Here is a 16782-nt window from a genome sequence, read left to right on the forward strand (position 1 = left end):
TAGTTCATCATCCACCATGATTTGATAGCCCAATATGTTTGCAGTTTCTTGCATTTCGATTCCTTGAACTTCATTTTAATTTTTTTTTCTTTTTTTTTTTTTTTTTTTTTTGAGGCGGAGTCTCGCTCTGTCACCCAGACTGGAGTGCAGTGGCCGGATCTCAGCTCACTGCAAGCTCCACCTCCTGGGTTCATGCCATTCTCCTGCCTCAGCCTCCCGAGTAGCTGGGACTACAGGCGCCGCCACCTCGCCCTGCTAGTTTTTTGTATTTTAGTAGAGATGGGGTTTCACCGTGTTAGCCAGGATGGTCTCAATCTCCTGACCTCGTGATCTGCCCGTCTCGGCCTCCCAAAGTGCTGGGATTACAGGCTTGAGCCACCGCGCCCGGCCTAATTTTTTTTTTTCTTTTTGAAGTGTATTCTTATAAGCTCATGTTGGTAATAAGATTTCTCCTTTTTTTACTTTTGGAAATCATTTAGTGCATCCTTACTTATTCAAAATATGTTAGTGAAGTATCTAATTATTGGTTGAACAGTAATTTCTCCCAGCAGTCTTACTTATTTCTCTGTTTTCTGGCTGAACACAGGCTCTGGAGAGTTTGCTCTCACCTTCATTGGTTCTCTCTTCTCTCTCATGGCTTTAACATTTTTTTTCTTTTCTTTGGTGTTATACAGTTTGACTTTTATTTCTGTTGAGTATTTTTTGTTGGTGGTCACTTTTAATCACAATACACTTCGCATTCAAGGGTTCCCATCTGATATTCAGTTTTAGAAATTTATAAATATTTGTTATTAGTGTGATTTGTTGTATGTAAGCTAGTGAAACCAATGTGTTTGATTTCATCTCATTTTATTCTTTGTACATGTATAATCATAATTATTGTGGTTATTTTGTTTTTCTGTAGTTTTATTTCTTCATTTCAGTGTGCTAGTTCACTAATCCTGTTGTTATTAATTTGTTCTCATTTAATAATTAAACCATACATTGTATATTAAATTTATTTAAGTTTCAGTTGTTCAATTTCTATTTCAGTCTTCGCAAAACATGCCTGTTTAGTGTGTGTGTGTGTGTGTGTGTGTGTGTGTGTGTGTGTGTGTACGTGTTTGAGACAGAATCTCTGTCATCCAGGCTTGAGTTCAGTGCTGGTCATAGCTCACTGCAACCTGAAATTCCTGCTCTCAAGAGACCCTCTCACCTACACCTCCCCAGCTGCTGACAGTACAGGCACACACCACTGTGCCTGGCTTATTTTTTTGCATCTATTTGTTGTAGAGATAGCTTTTGCTTTGTTGCCCAAGCTGGTCTCAAACTCCTGGCCACAAGTGATCCTCTTGCCTTGGCCCCCACCAAGTGCTGGGAGTACAGAATCAGCCACTGCCCCCAGTGCCCGCTTTAGAATTTCATGTGTTTTCAAAATTATTTTGATATTCTCTTTCCCCATTTGTGTTACTGAATATGTTTCCAATCTATGAAGTTTATGTGATATATAATTTCTTCTTTCCCTTTTTTGGGTAGCTTATTTTGTGTGCTTCATAATTTACAATTTGGTTCTTACATTGTACAGACCTCACATTTGGGATGGCCCCAGTTAGTAATTTTCTCTGTTTATTCCAAGGGGCAGAGTGGACAATCCTCACAGGCTTTAGGTCTGTGTAATCAGTCCTGCAATCAGAGCCGTATCTGAAGGCGACTCTTAACTTCTTGCTTTCATGACTCTTGTTAATTTACCTCTTGATTCACTTCTGGTCCTGGGAAGTTCCCGTATTTTTCTACCAGCTCTGCTGGGCAGTTTTAGAATTCTTGTAAAATTTAAAGATTTTTAAGTTACTACATTAAATGACCTTTGAGAATATGTTATTCTGTACTAAAACATGAAATGTACACACGTGTTGTGAGTAAAAATTTTTACATAAATATTTTGTGTAGAATAGTGCTACATGAGAAATTTTAATTTTTCTTATTCAATGCCCTTGTATTATACACTAGCATTAGCTATGAAGTGTAAATATTTTCTTAATACTTGGAAGAATTTTTATGTTTTGGACAAATATCTGAAGTGATCATGCTCCACTTTAATGCATAACTCCTGCATGTGGGCAGAATTGCTGTTCTTCTCTAAAATTAAGAATCTTAATTAGTAGAATTAAATATACAAATTCAGGTCTTTTGGTTTCAGTCATGAAGCCTCCTCCTTAGCATTTCTCTGGTGCTATAAAAGTAATCTCAGTTTGAATGTTCTATTTAATCTAGATGTCATTTAAAACAATCTTAAGGATAAAAGACTACGCATTGGGTACAGTGTACACTGCTCAGGTGATGGATGCACCAAAATCTCAGAAATCACCACTAAAAAACTTATCCCTGTAACCAAACACCACCTGTTCCCCCAAAACCTATTGAAATAAAAATTTACCTAAAATTAAAAAAAAAAAAACAATCTGAAAGGAAATTTGCATGTGGCTACATGTTACTTGTTACTTTAATTTTTATTGTCATTTTACAGTGTTCAAGAAACATTGCTTATAGGAGTTCTGCCTTCGTGAAGTTAAAGACACTAATTTAGATTTAAACCCTTGCAATATTAAATGATATTCTTGGTATTAGAAAATTCTGTCCATCCTCTGTTTAGTGCTCCAAAATGCTGATCACTTTCCCACTTGTTAACTTTCTAATAAAGTTTCAAACTTTGGTTTTTATTATTATTATTATTTTTGAGACAAAGTCTAGCTCTGTCACCAGGCTGGAGTGCAGTGGCACAATCTTGGCTCACTGCAACCTCTGCCTCCCAGGTTCAAGCAATTCTCCTGCCTCAGCCTCCTGAGTATCTGGGACTACAGGCATGCACCACCATGCCCAGCTAATTTTTGTATTTTTAGTAGAGACTGGGTTTCACCATGTTGGCCAGGATGGTCTCGAACTTCTGACTTCATGAGCTGCCTGCCTTGGCCTCCTAAATTGCTGGGAATACAGGCAGGAGTCATCGCCCCTGGCTTTTTTTTTTTAGTTTCAAACTTTATAATAATTACTTAACACTCTTTATTTTTTTATACCAGACAGTTGATTTCTGTGATCATTTTAAAATCAATTAATATCATTGTAAATGTATCATTTTCATGTAATCTCTGTGTACACAGTGAACTCTTTGGTATTAAATGTACATGTATATGGCTTGAAATTACAGCTAACACATCATTAATTATATCTAAGAATTAACCACTCTGATTAATCAGATTTTCATCTCTTTCTACTATTTTGCATTTACTGCATCATTTTGTGTGTATTAAAATTTATAATTCCTTTCTCTAAACATATTTCCAATATATGAAATTTATGTGATGTACAAATATTAATATTTAGGAGGTACTTTCCGTTTGTCATTTAGGCAAAATCAAGTCTGATGACACAGTTTTCCAGTTAACTTTATTCTTTGTTACCTACTTATAATATTTAAGTTTAATGAGCCCATAATTATATTCATATATACATACACATATAAATGATTATTACAGTAAAGCAATTTAACATATGCATGAACTCATGTAGTTTTCTTTTGGTGTCAAAGCACCTAAAGTTTACCCTATTCAAAAATTACCAGCATATAGTATAAAAATAGTAACTATAACCTTTAAACTGTACTTTAGTCCTCCAGTTTCATTTATTTTATATAACTGAAACGTTGTGTCTCTTCTCTCCCCAGTCATCATTCTATCATGCCTCTATTTAAACTTTTTAAAAGTTTCATATATAACAAATTATGCAGTATTTTTCTCTCTCCCTAAGCTATTTCACCGAGCTTAATATCCTCCATGTTCATTTATATTATCACAAATGGCAGTATCTTCTCCTTTTTAAAAGCTGAAATAGCCAGGCGTGGTGGCTCACGCCTGTAATCCCAGCACTTTGGAAGGCCGAGGCGGGTGGATCACGAGGTCAGGAGATCAAGACCATCCTGGCTGACACGGTGAAACCCCGTCTCTACTAAAAATATAAAAAATTAGCCGGGCATGGTGATGGGTGCTTGTAGTCCCAGCTACTGGGGAGGCTGAGTCAGGAGAATGGCGTAAACCCAGGAGGCGGAGCTTGCAGTGAGCTGAGATCTGGCCACTGCACTCCAGCCTGAGCGACAGAGCAAGACTCCATCTCAAAAAAATATATATATTATTTTTAAAAAGCTGAAATATTTACATTATTATATATTATACACACACACACAAACACCTCCCCCAAAATTTCTTTCTCCACTCATCCATCAATGAATAGTAACTTGATCCCATGGCTTGGCTGTTGGGAACAACGCTGCGGTTGGGCACGGGGAAGAGAATGCAGATATCTCTACAAGATGCTGATTTCATTTCCTATTGATATATAATTTATGAGAGGGATTGCTGACCCATAGAGTAGTTCTATTTTTAGATTTTCCAGAACCTTCATACTGTTTTCCTTAATGGCTGTACTTAAATTCTAACCAGTAGTGTACAAATGTTCCCTTCTCTCCACACCATCACCAATGCTTGTTATTTATTGTCCTTTTTATAACAGCCATCCTAACAGATGGGAGGTGATATCTCATTGTTATTTAACCAGCAACTGTAAAAATCCTACAAGAAAACATAGGGCAAAAGCTCCTTGACATTGATTCAGATAACTTATTAAATATGACACTAAAAGCACAAGAAACAAAAAACAAAAATACAAGTAGGAGTACATCTAACCCTAAAGCTTCTGCACAGGAGAAACCAATCAATGAAATTAAAAAGCAGCTTATGAACTCGGAGAAAATATTTGTAACAATATATCTCATAAGGGGTTAATATCAAAATACATAAGAAACCCACACAACTGAATAGAAAAGAGAATATTCACCAAAATCTAATAACCTGATTTAAAAAGAAGCAAAGAACCTGAATAGACATTTATCTTTAAAAAAAATATACATATAGCTAACAAGTGCTCAACATCAGTATTCATCAGGAAAATGCAGATCAACGTCCTCATTTACTTTATATATTATATATATAATTTATTTCACACAATATGTGTACAGCAGGTACAGTAATCTGCATCCTACAACAGAGGACCCTGAGACTGGTGACTCGGGGATGCATCTGCATGGAGCCGGCCTGGGGTGGGGTGGATGGTGCTGAAGAGGACAGCAGATGACGTAGAACCGGGGACAGCGACTCACCTGAGACCCCTCAGCAGAGGAGCCTCGGTCAGTCCCCAAAGTTCAGTAGCACCCTCTGGGGACCTGCTCCCTGCTGGCTTGGTCAGCACCATGGACAGAGGACAGGTGGGTGAGGTTGTCAGAAAAGAATGGTGGGAGGAGGACAGCCAGGTGCCCCAAGCCAGGGCCCCTGAGAACCTCCTGAGGCTATGAATTGGGTAGAGGGCCAAGCTGGCCACCTGTGGGGCCCTCAATCACCCTCATTACCTCTGGTGCCATGGCAGCAGTGCACAGCAGCCCAATTAGTAAGTGGACAAGGCAGGCATGTTCATGGATCAGAGGAGTCTTGTTCAAGGGCTTTTACAGGATGAAGGTAAAAGAAGGGCCACTGTGGCTGGAGAGAGGGTCAAAGCCTCTGGGTCAGATACGATGGAGAAATGAGGAAAAGGGAAGGGGTGGTGGCCAATATGCAGGAGAGGCTGGTGGATGCGGGATGGTCAGAGTCTATTAGACAGGATGGGCTCCAGGTGCATCCTCGCTGTACTGGGCACTTCTCAGCCTTCCTGGAATTGAACCAGGTGATGTGGTCACTTTTTGGGAGACTGTTGTCAGGGCCCAGTCACACACCCCTGGGCAACACTGTCCCATCTCAGGACTGGATTTGCTCAGCTCCCACAGGGGATGCTGCCTGCAGCCCAGGAGGGGCAGCCCCACTGTGCAACCCGAGCCCCCATGGGTCCTGAGCAGTCCCTGCCTGGCCTTGTACTCTTTCTGCTCCTTTGCCCCAGCCCCTCCTGTCAGCCAGCACGGAGGCCTTGTCTGTCCTTTCTTCCCTATGCAGGCTCCTGGGCTGAGACCTGGGTCGGATGGGGATGGGGATAGTCCTTCCCTGAGGCCTGCTCAGGAAAGGGAATGGCCCCCAGCCTGGTCCAGGTCCTCAGCTCTCCTCATGGCCTTACAGTGAGACAGAGCTGCCCCTGTCTGTGCCCTGGAGGTGGAGGTAAGAGCCTGACCCTGCTGTATGGGGGCTGCTCCATAGATGGGCAACTTGGCGGGGGGTGTGTATGTGATGCGGAGGCCGTGGCCTGTGGGCACGCGTGCTGGGAATGGGAGTGACACACTGTCACTGGGAGAGGCCACAGTTCCTGCTGAATCTCACCCCAAACTCTAGCCCTGCAGGCTTTTAACCACAGCCACCACCGAGAATCACAGTAGTGTCTCAGGAGTCACTGCCCGCTGCCCACCAGGCCCTACCTGGGGGCCAAGACCCAACCAAAGCCCAGCGTGTCTGTGCCCTGGGAACAATGTGTCCTATGGTCATAAGGCCAAGCCACCAGTGGCCACTCATCAGGGGCTTGGTTCTGTCCTATTCTGGCTCCTTCCAGTTCAGTCCCATCAGGACCCCTAACTACATGACCCAGCATCCAAGAATCACTGCAGGAAGCCTGGCAGCTCAGCTCACTCCATCACTTCTTACTGACAGCAAAAACATCAGGGCATCAGACACACAGATAAATGGCTATAAATGCTTAACTGGAATAAATCTAGGTACAACAAGAAGGCGCAGCTGTGAGTGAGGGTCCCCCATGACTGCTCTTCAGGGTTTAGGACAGGTGCCCATTGTTGCTTCCTGGTGCTGCCTGCCTCTCAGACAGGGCAGGGCACACTTTCCTCACCAAAAGGACAACACGCCTTGTCCCTTGCCCTCCTGCCCATCCCTGCAAGGATCACCTTGCTGGGAGGAATCTGATGCCTGGGCATGGGCCGCTTCTAAGCCAGGAACAGGAACACCTTCTGGACACCCCATAGGAAGGAATAAATCCAGATCAGAGTTCACAACCTGAGCTCTTGCTCACTCTTTATTCATGGGAAGGGAGGCCCAGTCCTAGGAGACTGAACCTCTCCTGAGGAACTGTGCAGCCAAAGACTGGAAACTTCCAGAATCCTTAGACTCGGATCCCCCTGAAGTCTGTCTCACCAGAGCATCTTCTGTCCATAGATGTCTCATTGGGTCTACAAATGAATACTTACAGAGGTCTGGGGCCCAGCATGGTCACTCCTACTGAATGTCGAGAAGACAAAGGCCAAGAACCCAAGGAAACACCAGGTCTGGCCCTTCCACACCCAACCAGAGTAGGATGCATAGGCCAGACTGTGTCAGAAGCCCAGTTACCGAGATGGGAAGTCAACCCCAAGGGGGCAGAAGGGGTCAGTCACATATCCTGGGCAGACAGTGGTGTGGGGAACACAGGTGAGCTGCGCGCCACTGACTTTCCCTGGCTATGGAAATATAGTATCTGCAGAAAAAGCCCCCTTTCCTTGCAGAACGGCTGTTTTATGACAGCGGTTTTGACAGTGAGTCTTGTGTCTGTTCTGAGGCTTGGCCCTGCTCTATAGAAAATGGAGCAGGCCAAGATATCTTCAGTGAACATGCACCAGAATGACCTAGATGTGAGCCACATCTTCACAAGCCACATCACGTTCACAGAGTGCTGCAGCATCAAGTAAGGCGTGTGGGGCATGGAGGGTCCCAGGGCAGGTGGGTAATCCAGAGGGATGGGGCATCTGAGGGGCAAGGGGAGGTCTCAGGACAGGGTAGGGCATCAGAGAAGAGGGTGACAGCCCAGCCTACTGCCTGGAGATCTGGCCTTGGGAAGGGTCTGCAGAGGGGCCTGGAATAGTGAGGTTTTCGGGGCAGTCCAGGGGGCTCTGAACACCTCTGCTCCTTCTGTGCAGACAAGCAAATGTTGTGTACCCAGATTGCCACCTTAAAATGGCTCCTACAGTGCTTGATTGATGGGATCAGTGTGCACAGGAGACCCCAGGCCAGGGACCCTGCTGCCCTACAGGGCCTGGCTTCCCCAGCTGAAGGGTCTGGCTCCTCCAGAAGGACCCAGCTCCCTTCCTCTGTGCAGGAGGCAGAGGCAGGTCCCTGCAGGGTACACAATGTCCATGTCCTGCCTGAGAGGGGGCATCACATGACTGGGGCTGGGACTCAGGGCCAGCATCCTGGGCAGACTGGGCCAGGACTCATCTTGGGAGAGTACTTGGGGAGCCCCTTCTTTCAGGGCCCACATTTGATGGAGATGAGACCACCCCTATAAGAAGCTGCAAGACCTTATCTGATCCAGTCTTATGTGGGAGGTCTCATCCCACGCATAGGGGGCTCCCAGCACCACAGACTGAGGCTCTAGTATTCCCTGCTCATGCCACCAGCCCTCCACCTTGAAGGACCAGGTCCTCCCATGCCGGCTGTCCCCATAAATTCCTACTTCAAGCTCATCACAAGCTCATCCTGAGGCTCTGGTACATCTGCTTTCTGCAGGGCAAGCACATGCTCACAGCCAGGGCACATATGGCATTGAAAGTGCACAGAACCCTGTCCCCATGTGCCCGAGGGTGCTGGGGGAGCACACAAGTACATCAAACCTGGCCCAAGGGCAGTACCCACACTGCCCACAGGACCCTCCGCTTTAGCCCTGAGGGAGGGCCAAACCAATCCAACTCTGGTGGGCTGGAGAGGGCACCATGAGTCCTCCTGGAAACCGAACCCACCCCTGACACAACTCAGATGAAAGGCAGGAGTGTGGTGAGCACTTCCCTGCCTAGACCTTGCCGTATCCGTTGCCTCCTGTGCAGAGCTGGCCCCCAGGGGTGTCCAGAAAGGACCCAGCACTGCCCAGTGCAAGGTGCCCAGGGCAGAAACAGGGTGAAGGCACAGACCTCTCCCAGGAGACTCCCCCTGGCCTGATGCCCAGCCCCAAACCTAGATCCTCTCCTGAAGCTCTCCTGTTTGTCCTGTGGGAGCTCTCCCAAGACGCACCGTCCCAGACCTGGGCTCTGGATGATGATATGGTTCTCAGGCACTTTTAGGCCTCCATGGCTGAGCTCAGAAGGATGCACTGTGACATGTCCCCCAGGTGGTCTCTAGCACCAGGTCTTCTCCTGAGTCACCATCTAAGACAGTAAACAGTGGGGAGTGCCCAGGACCCTCCATCCCTGCTCCCCAGGCCTTCCTTCTCCTCCTCCTCTTCTTTCTCTAAGAAGCTTCTAAAAACAGGCCAGTTGGGCCCCAGGGCAGGTGTTGGACTCACCTCAGTAACAGGGCAGGGGATGAGGGCAAGACCCCTCCAAGCCCCTACCACACCCTTCCCCTCCTGCCCTAGAAGAATCCTAGAGGGCCCTGGAGGGTTCAGTCTCATCTGTGCCAGCCCACACCCACAGCTGCGAGCACCAACAGGGCCAGAGAGAAACAGGGGTCCCCACTCATGAGTTCCCATACCCCAGGCAGCACACACCCCTCACTGTGGGATCGGCAGCCTGTAGTGTTTCTTCAGTGTCAGACCAGGGGGGTTACTAGAGACCCCAAGACTCCAAAAACCCAAACAAGGGTCAGATGGGTTTGGGGGAGAAGTGGACCAAGTTTGCTTTCCATTCAGCTAAACATCCAAAGACCCCTAGGAAGGCCCTGGTTCTGGAGCGAGTGTCTGTGGCACCCAGGCCTCTGCAGGTGTTCCTCAGCATGGAGGCCCTTCCCAAGGGGGACAGGCTGGCCCACCAGCCCAGCTCCAGAAGCCCAGAAGCTGACCTGAGGCCAAGGCCCAGCAGCATGAGAATTCTGTAGAGCCCAGGACAGCAGGTCACTCTCTGGGGGCCCAGCGGCTCAAGATGTGGCAAGTCTGTTCCTATCTCAGGATAGACCATGGGATTTTTGGCGAGTTCTGTGTTGAAATTCTCTCCCAAACTCCTCATGGATCTTGACATCCGGGGCTCATGGTGTCCACAGTGCAGCTTTGAGCAGGGATGCTGAACCCTTGTTCTTTCATCTTCCCTGGACACCCCCAGGACCATAGGACAGGCCCTGGCCCTGAACCCCATCAGGGCCCCCACAACCAGGCCTTGTCCAGCCCACCGAAACCCCAGCAGTAGGGCCATAGATACTCCCCTTGCATGGTGGCACCTGGACCTGACCTTTCTCAGGGGCCACTGAGCAGCACAGCCTTAAAGGAGCCAAGACAGCACCCAGACAACCCCAGACAGCTCCTCAGCTGGGTGAAATCAGTGTCAATGGGGAAGCTGGACTCAGAGGCTGCTGGAGGGCAGAAGGATTGTGGCATCTGCAGAGCCCTAGCCAGCCAGCGCCTATCGCATGTCCCCATGCCTGCCCACTTGTGTGACAGAGCCTCCCTCACAGGGCAAACATCCCAGACCTACAGATGCCCAGCCCAGCCCAAGCCCTGGGAGAAAAGGGACCCAGGAGAACCATGGGTGCCCCAGAAATAGCCAAGATAACAAAACAGGGGACTGAGCTTCCTGGGGCACTGGCCAAAATTAGAATTTGGCCCAAGGAAGGACAAGCCCCTTAAAGTAGTGTGTGGGTACGCAGGGCCCCCAGCCAAGGCAGGGCATGCCTGGCAGGGCCAAGGCAGTGACGTTACCAGGCTCAAAGAGCAAACATCCACATCGCCGAGGGTGGGATAGGAGCAGGTGGACCAGCCTCCAACCTCTTCAACTCAAGGAAGCAGTGATGGCTGGGCTCTCACACCCTGAGTGGCCACCATCTGACCATCAGTGGGGCAGAGGCCAGAGACCATCGATCTATCAGATGGTCCTGGGGCCCCGCTTCCACCACACAATAATGCCTTCAAGTCGCACGATCAAGAAGCAGGGCAAGAATGGGCCCAGGAGCCCGGGTCCGTGGGTCTCCTCTCCTCAGCAGGTGCCAAGGATAGAAAAAGTCAGAAAAGTTGTCTGTGGCCAGAAAAAGTCAGAAAGGTAATCTCACTCCTTGGAAGGAGGCTCCAAGGTGGGGACCAGAGCTGCAGGGGGAGGAGGAGCTCCTGGCAGCACTGAAATAGGCTCTGGCAGGATCCCAGAGTCTGCGGTTCCATCCTTCTCTTTTTCCTTTTCTTTGAGAGCTTGGAATCTTCTTCCATTTGATGGTGAGTCTGCAGCCATGGACAATGAATTTACAAAAGGACTTCTCAGTGGCCATTTCCACAGCCTGCCCTGTGGAAAGCTGATGAGAGCACACTGCTGTCTCTGCACAACAGTGACCATCCAGATCTCGCCAACAGGTAGAGATTATTTCTTAAATCTGTCTCAGTAATGGTATCCCCCAGACCACCAACATAGAGTGGGGGCAGACTTCTCCACCAGTGGGTCTGGATGATGCATGGTTGAAGCCTGCTCTAGAAGCTTATCTGCTATGGGGTCATTGTTTTCACAAAGCGATCTTTCATATTCTGATCAGCAAGGGGGTCATCTGGATCTGCAGGCTTCTCATGTCTGTGCGGACACTCCTCTCCTCTCTCACCCTCTCCTTTCACCCACAAAGAGCAAATGTGGGGCTTATTCCTTAGGTAGTAGAGTGTGTCCTGGGCCAGTTTGAGCAGCATGTCACTGGTGGATGTGGCTTTCCCCAGCGAAACAGCTGATCATGTTCTATCAGGGTTAGAAATCCCTCTCTCCATATCCGCAGTCACCTTTTAAAGACAGTTCTGCATCAGAACCTGGACTGGCAGTCATACTCCAGGTGTGAGAGGCAGGTCTGAGGGACATTTCCTGCAGGCTTGGCACTCTCCAATCTTCTTGGAACGCATGTGCACCACAGAGCCCCATCCAGACACTGAATGGCCTGGTACAGATTTTGCACTTTTTCTCACATTTTCTTTGGTCATTCAGATACACGGGTTTTCTCCAGGACATGTGTGACACAGAAGAGAGAAGCATCCTCCCAGGTTTGTCTGTTTTAGGTGCTGGAGCCCAGAGAGGTCTCCTCTTAAGAGGGTCGGCAGGCAGCAGTAGCTTTTCAGGTGGGAGAGAGGACCCCCACAATCCTGTCAGCCCCAGCTCTTCTTTCTGGCTGTTCTTGAGACCCTGAATGACCTTTGACCACGTGTAATTCATCTTTCTTGACTCAAGGTGAACCTCACTTCCAAGGAATCTCCATTCTTGGAGGGAACTCTTGGCTTCCTAGTATCTCCAAGAACTGGCCTGGAAGAGACAGAGAAATGTGGATGCATCTTGAGACACTCACAGTGTAAACTTGGTGCTTTTCAAAGACCCTCCCTCTACACTGACAGGGCTTAAGGAGACCTTGTGTCTGCTGCCAGGAGATGACAAAACCTTAAACGAGAAAGTCAAGAACCAGGATCACCGGAAAAAGAAATGTACAGTCTCTAAAATCATAGACATGCTGGGGAACATCTGTGTGTTTGGATGTTTATTGTGTCCAAAGATGGATAAAGACTCAAAAACTCACCAGCTGCGGTGGCTCACACCTTTATTCCCAGCAATTTGGGAGGCCAAGGCAGTTGGGTCACCTGAGGTTAGGAGTTCGAGACCAGCCTGGCCAATATGGTGAAACCCCATCTCTACTAAAAATACAAAACTTAGCAGGAAACCATGGTATGAGCCTGTAAACCCAGCTACTTGAGAGGCTGAGGCAAGAGAGTCATTTGAACCTGGGAGGCAGAGGTTGCAGTGAGCTGGGATTGCGCCATTGCACTCCAGCCTGGGCAACAGAGACAGTGTCTCAAAAAAAAAAAAAAAAAAAACCTAACAAACAAAAATAAAATGTGAAAGCAAAAAGATTTTGGCTAAATACTCCTGGCCTGGAAGGGCTCTTTGTTTTACATGCAGGTGATCTGTCCTGAAAAGAGGTCTCCTGATCACAAAGTCTTACTTGGAAAGAGCTCCAAGTACACAGAGCCACAGGCACATCATCCGTGGAACTGCCTCTGCTGCCCAGGATGGAAACATGGAAACTTAGGGTAAAGGTGACTGAGGCTAGAACAAAAAGATTGGGGGGGGGGGAAAGAAAACTGATTTAAAAAATTAAAGAAAAATATTCTAACATGAAGTAATTTTTTATTAAAGCCTTGTCTCTGAATAAGCTAAATATGGCATATCACAGTATTGTACATAATAATCTAAAATTTTAACTATTGGCCAAGCACAGTGGCTCATGCCTATAATCCCAGTGCTTTGGGAAGCCAAGGTGGGAGAATTTTGCGAACCTAGGAATTGGAACTAGCCTGGGCCACAGAGTGAGACCATGTCTCTGCCAAACAATAAAACATTAGCTGGGCATGGTGGCATGGCCTGTAAAACAATAAATAAAAATGAAATTCTAACTGCCACAAACTAAGCTACAATATTTATGTCATCATAAAGTAATAGACAATGTATTTCAGTCCAAAAGAAGTAACCAAGAATTGATTTCAAAATCAATTCAGAGCTTTGCCTTCTCTGTATGGTGGAAGAGCAAGAAACAGACTCCCTCTGGCACCAGATACATAGGAAGCCAGACCAACTACATCAACCAGATGTTTCCAGACACTAGAAGCAACTGCAAGGAGCACAGGACAGTGGTCTGGAGGCTGAAACTGAGGGGACCACATTGCCGCCCCAGCTTAGAGCCTGCAGAGCCTCGTGGCAGTGCAGGGTGGGAGGATATAGGCAGCGCATGGAAGTCCCCACGTTAAAGAGACAGAGTTGAGAATGTGAGGAGAGAAAAACACGGGGCTGAGTACCAAAAAGCAGGGAGGAGTGGCTGAAGTAGGGGTAAGATTGATGAGTAGAAGATAGGGGCTCATTAAACCATTGGCAGGTATATGGGTAAATATCAATCAAGATAAATAATATTACCCAGTACAAAAGAGAAAAGGCACCTGACTTTTTTTTTTTTTTTTTTTTTTTTTGAGACAGAGTCTTGCTTTGTTGCCTAGGCTATAGTACAGTGGTGCGATCTTGGCTCACTGCAACCTCCGCCGCCTGGATTCAAGTGGTTCTCCTGTCTCAGCCTCCTGAGTAGCTGGGATTACGGGCACACTCCACCATGCCTGGCTCATTTTTGTATTTTCAGTAGAGATGGGGTTTCACCATGTCAGTCAGGCTGGTCTCGATCTCCCGACCTCGTGATCTGCCTGCCTCGGCTTCCCAAAGTGCTGGTGTGAGCCACCATGCCCAGCCCACCCTGCATTTTTTTTTTCAGAGCATTTGCACAAGAAAACTTGTCATTATGAGTATAGTATTATCTAAAAGTAGCAGAGGAGGGAACATTTCCCAGTATATTTTAGGAAGCTAGTATACCCGTATACTCTCCAATAGAATCGGAGAAACACAGTACCAAAAAAAACAAAAACAAAAACAAAAACAAAAACCTGTAAAACAGTATGCCTCATGAAACTCGATGTGGAAATCCCCAACAAAACATTATTCAACAGAACCACATGCTTCACCCCTGGGTGAATTTCTTCTAGGAATCATAAAGATTGGGGAAAATCAAAGGAAATCTTTTGTTAAGAATCAACGTTGTAGAGTCCCTTCTTGAGTTGATTACTTTGAATTTTTGGTCCCAAAATATATACAGGACCAGGTCTAATTCTATGATCTTTATCACACGCAGCCGGATGCTGAAGAGAAATAGACACAACAGCAATATGGGAGTTGCCCTCTCTAAAGCCCAGCTGAAATACCCAGAGTCGGAAGTTTCACAAACACAAAAACAACATACTTATTCTGAACCAGGGAAGAAGTAATTCAAACATTTAAATTGCTATGAGAATACTGACCTGTTAGAAACTGAAGGAGCAAGCAATACTTCTAAACTCCACGCTTTTCAATCCGAATACAGAGATAGACAACCTTGAATTTATCCAGTCATAACATTAATTTCCCTAAGAAATAAATCATAAAATAAAGATTATACTCATGACATATTCTCTGCCTAAAAGAAGGCAAGATAAACTGAGCAGTTAATTATCCATGTAATAAATTATGTACAAGAATCTTATTGCTGCATTTTTTAACAATGAAACTAGAAACAATCTAAATTTCTATCAAAAAATAAACAGTGAAACCAATCTTGTATACCCATTCTTTGGAATACATTTAAAACATTAAAAATAGAGAATTAGAATCTCATGCACTGATTTGGAATAATGTAAGTGATATATTGCTTATGAAATAGCAAAATAAAAACAATATAGTATGATATAATTTGTGTTCAAAAACTGTACATGTATTTATCTATTTATCTGTCTTTTTTTTTTTTTTTTTTTGAAGTCAGGGTCTCACTCTCTCACCCAGACGGGAGTGCAGTGATGTGATCACAGCTCACTGCAGCCTCAAACTCCTGAGCTCAAGGGATCCTCCCCACTCAGCCTCCCAAAGTGTTGGGATTACAGGCATGAGCCACCGTACCTGGCCAACTTTATGTGTATTTATAAATTTATAGAAAGCATCCAGAAGAATAAACATCAAGCTATAATAATTACTTCTAAGAAGCGAGTGAGTTTGGAACGAAGAGGAAGACATGGGAGACTTTCACTACATAAATATTTCTATGATCTGACATTCTTAAAACAGCATGCGTTTATTTTATAATTAGAAAAAGAGGAAAAATATAATCATTGTTACCATTTGGTAAGAGGGCAATAGTTTTGTTTTCATCAGTATTTGTATTGCATGTTAGTACACAGCACAAACCTGGAAGAGAAGGCCCAGAGGAATAATTAGAACAAAAAAAAATCACACCTCAAAAAGTGAGAGGGTGTTATCTTTACATATCAACAGGCGTTCCAGGTGAGTGTTGGTCGGGATCTACCGCTGCTCCAGCTCCCTCAAATCACCTCAAATCAAATCTACGCCCTAACAAGGGGAAGGCGGAGGATAGGAAGGTCAAGTGCCAGTAAGTGCTCTCCCCAACCAAAGGCCTGTTTCTGCAAGTTTCCTGTCATTAAGAAGAAAATGGAGTCCTAATGAGATGTGGACCCCTTTGGGATGCTGGCAGAGAACCACAAACTAGAATATGCCATAATCATACCTTAGAGGAAGACTTCCAGGTTGAGACTTGAAATACATGAAAAGCTTGTGTGAAGTAAATAAAGCTACTCTACCTCTCCGAGTGTCAGTTTCCTCACTTATAAAATGGGGATCGCATGCCAACATCAAGTTGTTGCCAGAGTTAAATTCACAAAGGTATTTAAAGGTGACTGTTAACGCAAGAATCCTCTGTATTTAAAAACAAACAAACAAAAAAACAGCATCGGACTTCAAAATACACAAAAGAAATAATGTTCATGTGGCCAAGAGGAGATGATCAGTTTTCTAAGCAGCCTGAGCACATGAGAATGAGGTCTATCCCTAACTAGAACTCTTCACAGCTCCACTGAAGAGGACACACACAGGGCCCCAAGAAGCTAAGTGCATGGCCCAGTGTAGAGTGGCTGGTGAAGTGAGGGTGGAATCCCAAAGTCCCCCTGAAATGCAGTTACACAACAGGCTCCCAGGAAACACTGGAACAAATCAGGCAGTTGAGCAGATACTACCAGGAATGGGGTGAGTAGAGGAGGGTCAGAGCCACAAATCTCAGCAGAATACACCAAACTACAAGGAGCTCCTGGTTCTGTGAACAGGAACTGTGGCTGCATCAGGACCAATCTTGTGAGGCAGCTACTGGGGACAGCTGAGATCACCTGTTTTTGCAGTCACACAAACAACAGCAGTGCCTCTTTCACACAGACCACAAAATCCTCTCCCTTCACCTTTAGGGTGATGGATGATGGATGTCCTCACGTTACAACATCCCCACCAACATTTGCAGGCAAGTG

At 45.9% G+C, this 16782-nt stretch overlaps 1 pseudogene; it reads right to left on the reverse strand.

Annotated features, from left to right (window-relative positions):
* Nucleotides 1-11601, reverse strand: part of LOC117072255 — a 151820-nt pseudogene extending 140219 nt beyond the window's left edge.
* Between the last annotated feature and the right edge of the window lie 5181 nt (nucleotides 11602-16782).

The sequence above is a fragment of the Trachypithecus francoisi genome, unplaced genomic scaffold (genome assembly GCF_009764315.1).
Source record: "Trachypithecus francoisi isolate TF-2019V2 unplaced genomic scaffold, Tfra_2.0 Lachesis_group4, whole genome shotgun sequence".
Lineage (NCBI taxonomy): Eukaryota > Metazoa > Chordata > Mammalia > Primates > Cercopithecidae > Trachypithecus > Trachypithecus francoisi.